Source organism: Ananas comosus, linkage group 20 (genome assembly GCF_001540865.1).
Source record: "Ananas comosus cultivar F153 linkage group 20, ASM154086v1, whole genome shotgun sequence".
Lineage (NCBI taxonomy): Eukaryota > Viridiplantae > Streptophyta > Magnoliopsida > Poales > Bromeliaceae > Ananas > Ananas comosus.
In genome coordinates this window covers 2,847,283-2,857,197 of record NC_033640.1, presented here as the reverse complement: position 1 = coordinate 2,857,197, position 9,915 = coordinate 2,847,283, and positions in this window count along the sequence as shown.

Below are 9,915 nucleotides of genomic sequence, written 5' to 3'. Positions count from 1 at the left end.
CTCTCTCTCTCTCTCTCTCTCTCTCTCTCTCTCTATATATATATATATATATATATATATATATATATTTGCTGTAAAATGAAATTAGTGTTTTTCGTTTTCTGTCCGAAAATATGCGGAAAACGAAAACTCAAAGCGTGGAAAAATAGGATGCAGAAATTGCACGCCAAGATGACAATGGCAAGGAGAGGGATACTTTGACTCCTCTGCATAACGATAGAAAAACTGTGCACTACATAAGTCTCCTATCATATTTCAATCTATATCATTGAATATTTGTTTTATTTATTTATTTAAATTGTACACCAAACTGTTTTATTTGTTTTATTTATTTATTTATCATAGAAATTGTGCACCATACATTAAAATAAGAAATTTTTGTTCAATTTTATTTAAAGGGAAACGTAGTTTTCTCCGAGCAGCTGATGACTGCACCTGTTGTAAGTAACTTGATTTTAAAAGAAATTGCAATTTGGTCCTTCAGAAAAATATCTTAAATTTAAATATCTATTTAATGTTGAGATTTAAAAACTTTTATTTTAATTTGTCTCTTTAGGAGTGTAAATTTTTCTACTTAAGGGCTTGTTTGATTTCTTAAAAATATTTTTTTCTTAAATTTTTTTAAACTTCTACTGTTTGATTGAACAAAAAAATTAAATATAGTTTTTCACATATCATATTTAGTTAGAAGAAAAAAAAAAAAACAATACTTTTTATTTTTATTTTTTTTATTTTTGTTTTACCTGTTTGCTTCTATTAATTAGAAAATTTGGTCTATAAATTCGAATATATTTTAATTATTCTTTTGAAAAGAGATTAAATGTATATATATTATTATAGTGCTCAGATCCCAATGTGTATATATCCAATTCGCAAAAACGTAGGGCATCTTTGACTTTGACTCACAAAAGGTGGAATCTCTTTGATACATTGACACTCATCTGATTTTCTTATTTTTTATTTTTTTATTTTACTTATAAATTTGATTGACTCGGTTTCCATGAATAGTTTATAATTATGTGCAGCAATTTATGCAGTGCCATTAATAATATATATATAATTTTGAAAAATTCAAATAAGATTAACAAATCAAACAGCAGCAATTAAAAATTATTTTAACTGCTGATTCGATTTAGATTGGAAAAGTGTTGTCATAAAACAAAATAAAAAATAATCAGCATCAAGTAATAAATGACATTCAAATAAAAATGATTCAAACTCTCAACTTAATTTTGAAGTTAAAAAAAAAAACAGCTAATCATACAAACATATTTAACTTCCACATACAGAAATAAATTTCAAATAAAAATTATTCAGTTTAAACCAATTAAATCGATCAATCAAACTATCAAACATTTGATCAAACGATCACTAAAATGCTCAAACTCTCAATATTTGAAGTTAAAATTGAGCAACTAATCATAGAATCATATCTCATTTTATTTAATAGTATATTTCAACTGCAAGATAATTTATTTTTATTATTATCATATATGATTGATCATATCTCTCATTTATCGGATATTATATACTTTTGGAAGGAAGAAAATTAAAAGCACCATGAACCCCTTAATTCCTTTTTCTCTGTTTTGGTGACACCAAATTGGTCTTCAAATTATTGCAATTTTTTAATGAATTTATTAATATAAAATTGCTCAAGAGTTTCTGTTTTTTTGTTTACTGGCCATATGTAATTGATGTTCACATTGAAAGCTCCATCGACAATTCCCAAATATTTATATATATTTCCAACTTGCTCTTGCTCATAAATAAACATACAATTCAGTGCACAATACACAAGTTTATAAGGAAGAATTAAAAATCTAATTTAATGTACCAAACATATTTAATACACATTGTATAAATAAAAATAATAAGGTTGATCAGATCAGTACATCATATTGTATCACGTGGCACAATAATAATAACAAAATATATAAAATTACATATTCTGTAATAATAATAAATCATGATTAATGTAAATTAAGGGCGTGTTTGGTTCGCTTCTTTTTCATTCTGAAATCGGAATCGGAATCGGAATCGGAATGGATAAATCCGTTTGAGGGTGTTTGGTACGCAAAAGTTTCATTCCGATTCTGATTTCCGAGTGGAATGGGAATCCCCCAATCACCTCTTTTTTCAATCCGGCCTAGGAGGTCGGATTGAAAGTTGAATCCGGACGGAATAGATATTTATTCGGATTAAATTTATTTTTTCAACTTTTTTAATTAAAATATGAGTTAAAATTTTAAAAATAAATATATAATTTTAAATTTTAATTTAAACTTAAATTAAAAATTAAAATTTAATCAAGTATTTCGAATCTAACTTGTGAATTTGAATTTAAATTAAATTTTAATTTATATGAAATGTTATTCAAATTTTATTTCAAACTTAAATTAAATTAATGGATTCAAATTAAAATTTAAATTGTAATTTTAAATTTGAATTTGAATAAATCAAAATTTAGTTTCATATTTTGAATTATCCACTCAACTTCAAAGTTTAATTTTTTTTTAAAAAAAATAGATTTAAAATTTTGACATTATTTCAAAATTTTGATGTAAATTTTTAATATTTAATTTTAAATTTGAATTTAAATTAGTATATTATAAAGATAATGTTAGTATATTAATTTGATTACATTTTTTATATCCACCCGAACCAAACACCGACAATGGGAATGATTTATTCCGATTCCGATTCAGGTGATGAACCAAACAGAATTAGGTAATGAGTCATTCCGATTCCGATTCCAGCTTATTTTGATTCCGATTCCGACTTCGAACCAAACACGCTATATTATTCCAAAAAGGAGTGTAAATTTTACATACTCAGGTTGTAGAATTTATAATCCTTTTGAATTTTTAATATTTAAAAGAAATTAACAAGGCAATATAAAATTTACACCTATATATATATATATTGTGGAGTGTACAGATATATATATATATAGCGTTGCTCTAATATTTTAATACAACTAATTTTGGTATTCAGATAGTAGATTCACTGTATCGTGTGAAAGATTTAATTTGCTTTGTTATATAAAATAGCAAAATCAGGTTCTCTTTAACTACTAATTATGTCAATTAATTCTCTTTGGAAATGCATGGTTTGAGCAGCAAATTAAACTCTTATTAAACACAAAAATTCTTAAAATTCCTACACATACAAGAATTCCAAAGATGGAGGAAATGTAGTTCTACTGCTGTGATTGGGACTTGGGAGGGGGACAAGCATACTGTTTTTGACTTCGCGAAATCTATAATACCTAGTACCTACTAATATTTAATAAAATAATAATTTCTCAAATTATTATAAAGTATATAGAAAGGGAATAATTAAGAAAATTGAAGAACCTAAGCCGATAAGTACTGTTAACCAGAGAAAATAATAATTAACTCGTGATACGTTTTGACCAGAAAAATCGTGTTTGACAAAATATATTTAGTAATTCGTTTTTGGGTAACGTGCTATAAATTAATATGGAGTATTGAAGAAAATAAGACATGCATGTTTTTTTTTGGATACTTCTCTTTGACCCGGAAATATTGTATTCCTTACGAGGAACTAAATTTTATTTTACGCGAGATCTTTGATCGGAGGTTGAATCGATCAGCAGAAGAAGAATTAGACCAACAATGCCATGAGCTAGAAGAAAATATGTGTGGTTTAAGATGAAGAAAAGTATGTTAAGTTCATTGTCCAAAAGAAAAGTAAAGAATTTTTTTTTCTAACTGAGATGGATAGATTTAACAAAAAATTTCTTCTTCTTTTTTTTTTTTTTTTTTTTTGACGAAACAGGGATGTATCCTATTTGTGAGAACAATATAAAAGGACCACTGTCAAGGGTCAGTAGTTAAAGTCCAAGAAAACAGAGACTAAGAGCAACATAATAGGAAAGAAAGAAATTAAACAAAAATGAAGATAGCTAATGTAATCAACTCCTACTAGCTTCCCACCACAGATAACCAAAGCTTTACCGTATTAATGACCCTGTTTCCAGTCTCCTCACAGCGGAGGAGGCGGCCGTTGAAGATTCGCCAGTTTCTCTGATTCCATAATTCCCAACACGTCGCTGCCAAACAGATATCAAAGTTTCTTTTTAAAAGTCCCTTCAATGACTGTCTTGCTCGATTCCACCTGGTTGGTAAGCTACCTGGGAGATCAGTCACCAATTTGTGAGTATTTGGAATATCTTTTAGGAGATAGTTCCACACCATCGTCGCATAATTGCAGGAGAAGAGGATGTGCTCAAGATTTTCGTCGTCAGCATAGCAAAAAACACATATTGAGGGGCCTTGCCAGCCCCTCTTAGATAAATTGTCGGCTGTCAAGATTTTGTTGCGGCGAGCAAGCCACAAGAAAACTTTAACTCTTAAGGGGATTTTTAGTTTCCAGAGATAAGGGGTAGTGCATACATCAATTCCATCAAAAATTAGGAAGTCATAAGCTTTCCGCACAGAAAACTTTCCATCCTCACACCAGCGCCAAATAGCCTTGTCGTCGCAATCTATAAGCGCGGTATTGTGAACCAAGGCATTGAACGGCCCAAGCTCTCGTTGTTGTTGCTCTCCTAAGCACAGTATAGGGTGGAGGTCCAGACCGGTATTGTGTGCAAGCCGTCGAATCCAATTTTTGATTGATAGTTGCTTGTGAGTCGATAAGGCGTAAAGATTTGGGAATTGTTTTCGGAGGGTGAGCTCTCCAGACCATCTAGCATTCCAGAACGACGTAATGTTCCCATTGCCAATGGAAAAATAAGTAGAAGTATGAAATGCATCAGAGGTACTGAGTACGACATTTTTTTTGGAGGGAAAGAAAACTTCGAAATGGATTCCACTGTCTTGTCAATTGGGGGCAGGTGTGCCGCCCCAAAAGATGCGGAGGTTTGGGTGTCCGCAATCTGCAAGTGATGAACTAATTGGATTCGATGGTTTGGGTGTCCGCAATCTACAATCTGCAATCTGCAAATTAATATACTAACATCGACGACAATCTGCAATCTACAATCTGCAATCTGCAATCTGCTATTTGCGACAATCTGCAATCTGCAATCTGCAAATTAATATGCAATCTGCAATCTGCAATCTACAATCTGCGACAATCTGCAAATTAATATACTAACATCGACGACAATCTGCAATCTGCAATCTGCAATCTACAATCTGCGACAATCTGCAAATTAATATACTAACATCGACGACAATCTGCAATCTGCAATCTGCAAATTAATATACTAACATCGAAGGTTTGGGTGTCTGCAATCTGCAAATTAATATACTAACATCGACGACAAGGCTAATTGGATTCGAAGTTTTCTTCCCCCAATTTCTATTTAATTACAACAAAATATTTAGATATGAAATTCCTAATTTAAAAAAAATTGTGATCCTTTTTCTTTCTTTTTCATGAAAATTCTAGAAATTAATTTACACTTGGAGAAGGTGAAGTTTGGAGATAGAACAATTCCTTCTATCGTGTAACCTTTCGCTCAATACTCAAATCAACAATTGAAATAAACCTACGCTCGGTGAAGGTGAAGTTTGGAGATAGAACAATTCCTTCTATCGTGTAACCTTTCGCTCAATACTCAAATCAACAATTGAAATAAACCTACGCTCGGTGAAGGTGAAGTTTGGAGATAGAACAATTCTGTTAAATAATAGGGAAAACTTCAAAAACCCCCCCTGTGGTTTCGTGCATTCTCACTTTGCTACCCTGTGGTTTAAAACGTATCAATTTGCCCCCCTGTGGTTTCATTTTTATCTTTTTGTTATCAATTTTATTATTATTTTTTTTTAAAATCAGTGACAAAGTTAAAATTAAAGGATACTAAAGTGACTATTCGATAAATATAGATGGTTATCTGAAGTTTTTTGTATATAATTTAACGAAATATTAACGAAAAAGCTTCCGAAAAGATAAAAATGAAACCACAGGGGGGTAAATTGATACGTTTTAAACCACAGGATAGCAAAGTGAGAATGCACGAAACCACAGGGAGGGTTTTTGAAGTTTTCCCTAAATAATATTTGACATTTAGTAATTTGGTGTATTATATTTTATAATTTTTACAATTAATAACTAACAAACTTAATAATTCCACAAACTTTAAACTTTCGTTTGAGACTGCGGAAAAATTGTGTTATATACGGTGAGAAAACATAATAGAAAAATATCATGTTTGTTTTCGTACATAATATTGCATTATGAAATAAACGAAGCGGGTAGCATGCTACCTATCTCTCAAAAAAAAAAAAAAAAACATTTTAGTGTAATTACTAAAGTTGGAACTATACAAGGTCCACCTCGTGAGTTGTAACTACAACCAAATTGACTAGAATCTCAACTACAATAGCTAATACGTACAGAATTAAATCATCCAATATAAGAAAATAAAAATAAAGATACCTTCAAGTTACCAAAAAGGATGAATTGCAAAAAATCAAACCAAGTGGGCACAATACTTAAAACTATTATATTTTCATCTGCATACATATAACTTTAATTATATTATATTTATGAGTCCAGCTATGATGTTCTTAAAAACAGAAAACAGTTGATATTTGTAAATTTTTCACTATTATATTTTACTCTTACAAATCTTCATTCAAATAGTGAAAAGTTACAAATACCAATTACTCAGTGCTTTTAAAAGTATAGAAACTTAATTCTATGCTTATAATTATATTCAATAAAACGATCCTAAATTAGTGGGTGCAAAAAAATTTAGTAATACTTTAAATCTTGCTCTTTCAGATATTCTGAAATAGTGGTCAAGACCATAGTGTTTTTTTTTTTTTTTTTTTTTTTTTTAGGGAAAACACGGCTCTTATGCAAATTTATATTATCATCGGGACGTACAACTTGGTAATTATCTACAACGAGGACAAAGAGATATTTTGCTAGTAAGCCCCCATTGGCCAATTCGATTCTGCGCAACAGCACGCATTTTTAGAATATGTCAAGACCATAGTTAATTAATTCGGATTCGGCAAAAATTCGGTACGAGTATAATTCGGATAAAATTCGTCTTCCTAATTTAAAATTCATTGAAAAATATGGTTAAAAAACGGATTCGTAATTATTCGGATACGTGATTTAACGGTATTAACGTTATCATTTAAAAATTCGAATCAAAAATCTCAGCTATATAATAAATATATAATAATAATATACTATATATATTATTATTATATTTTATATATATAAATTAAATATATTTAAAATTATAATAAATATATATTAATAATATCATTTAAAATATTAATAAATAAAATTATATATATATATATATATATATATATATATATATATATATATTATATATATATATATAATATATAAAATGAGAGGGTCAATCCGGCACAGCCGACGTGGTGGCCTCGTGGACCACGCATCACTTTGCCTGCGGAGCCGCGCGCAACCCCGCGATTTTTTACTGTTGATATTTTTTTTCCGCGGACGGCACGCCGAGTCGCAGACGGCGTCGGGCAAGATGGGATTATGGGGACCGTAGCCGCGGCCCTCTTGCTCACGGCGCCGGCCAGGGCGGCGGCGGAGGAGGACGACGACGAGCGTCGCTGACTCGCGGGCCCTTTTTTTGGGCGAAAACGAACGGCGCCGGGCGAGGCGGGAATCGTAGCCGCGGCCCTCTTGCTCCCGGCGCCGGCCAGGGCGGCGGCGGAGGAGGACGACGACAACGAGCGTCACCGACTCGCGGGCCGATTTTTTGGGAGAATTATTCGCAAATCGCGAATAATTCGCGGATAATTATTTTTGGAGAAAAAAATGTGTTTTTTTTCACACTTTTGGGAAAAATACGTTTACTACTGTTTAATTTGGCTATTCAAAAATTCACGAATAATTCGCGTATTATTCGCGAATTTACTAACTAGGGTCAAGACTGCCATCGCTGGCAGTAGCTATCACTTTCTTTCATTTTTAGACAGCACGAAAATTGGAAATGGGAAAACGTGTAATTTTTAATTTGTTTGTGGTGTTCTAAAATAAGGTTAAATGTAGTAGAATTATCACAAACTTTTATCCTTTTATACATAGCCATTAAAATTTTAGAAATATTATATTTGCCATTCAAACTTTTACTTTTCATAATTAGTCATCTAAATATAATAACTGTANTTTATTTAGAAATAAATTTAGCTGAAAATGTGAATCAACTATGATTCGAGCTTAAGACCTCGGGTGTACCAACCACCAAACCCTTTGGCACTTGCTCTAGGGACGGTCGGTAACTACAAAATTGTTCTTTATCGACAACAAATACTAATGTAGTTGATAACTATACTATTAGTTGCAATAATAATTGCTATAATATACAATTTGTAATAATTTAATTTTTTATGCAATTAAATTAATACAGTGCAATAAATTGTTGTAGTGACAGTTCTAGTGTCAAATTTTAAATTTTTATAATCTTGATAGCTACATACACACATGAATAGTGAAATTTAAATAGTTTGAGTGCATTAAATAATCGTCTTAAATATTAAAGTGGCCAGTGTAATTGCACAACTCATATAGAAACTAAACAAAAGGAGATGCATATATTATTGGGAGATTATTTTTTAAAAAAATTTATACAGCGTATTAAATACTACGCACGAGACAAAGTCTAAACCTACACACATAAAAGTCGCCCGAAGAAGATAACGTTTCGCTATAAATGAGGTTCCACAAGAGGATATTTTTAAATTTCGTTAAATAGGGAGCCTTACACATGTACCATTATGCGAAAAAAGAAAAAGAAAAAGAAAAATATGTTATCTTCTTAATTAATTTGGCAAAATCATCATTCAACTTATTAATGAAAAAGATTTGGTTCTTGTTGCGTACGTGGTTAATTTATTTTTTTTCTTTTCATAAATTTATAATATATATATTTTATATAAAGTGAATAAAGATTTTGAATCATGCATGTATCCATATTCCATACTTAAAAAATTTTCATATATATTTTTATTACTTCGTTTGAGATTAACCACATCCATAATGATTCTTTTTACACAAATAAAATTTTTTTAAAAAATTTTCAACATAAATATTAGATAATTTAAAGTAAATAAATGGGTGAATATATAAATAAATATCATCGACGTGATTTCGCACTTTTTTTATTTGAGTACCATGCAGTTTAAAGTGTATCAATTTAGTGCCCGGTAATTTTATTTTTCTCTTTTTATTATCCGCTCTACTCCACTATTTTTTTTCGTTAAATCATCAACAAAGTTAAAACTAAAAGATACTAATTAAAGCAAATATCCGACAAACTTAGGGAGGGTATTTGAAGATTTTTGTATATAATAATTTAACGAAATGTTAATAGAAGAGCTGACGAAAAGATAAAAAAATAAAATCACGGATACTAAATTGATATACTTTAAATCATAGAATACAAAACTGAGAAAGTGCGAAACTATAGAGATGGTATTTAAAGTTTACCCTAAATCAAAAAGTAGATAACATAACATCCAAGCTATAGAATCCGTGGATATCCATGGATAAGTTAAAAAGAAAAAATTTATTGATCCAACTCATCCCACACTCGACTCCAATAACTCCCCCAACACACACAACAATTAATAACTCCCCCACAATACAACACCAAACCCCTCCTCTCTATAAATACCCCCTCAGAGTCTCTATTCTTCTACACTCCTCTCTCTATCTATCTTATTATTCTCACTGTGTGAATTAGAGGAAAAGTATGGGGGCTTCGCGCAAGATTGCGGGGACTTGGGTGGTGATGGTGGCGGTGGCGGTGGCGGTGGCGGTGCTTTCGCGGTGGGTCGGTGTCGCGGAAGCGTCGCATGCGGTGTACGAGCATCTCCAATCTCTCGAGTCGTCGAACTACGATCCCAAGTGAAACTGGGTTACCATTTTCAACCCAAG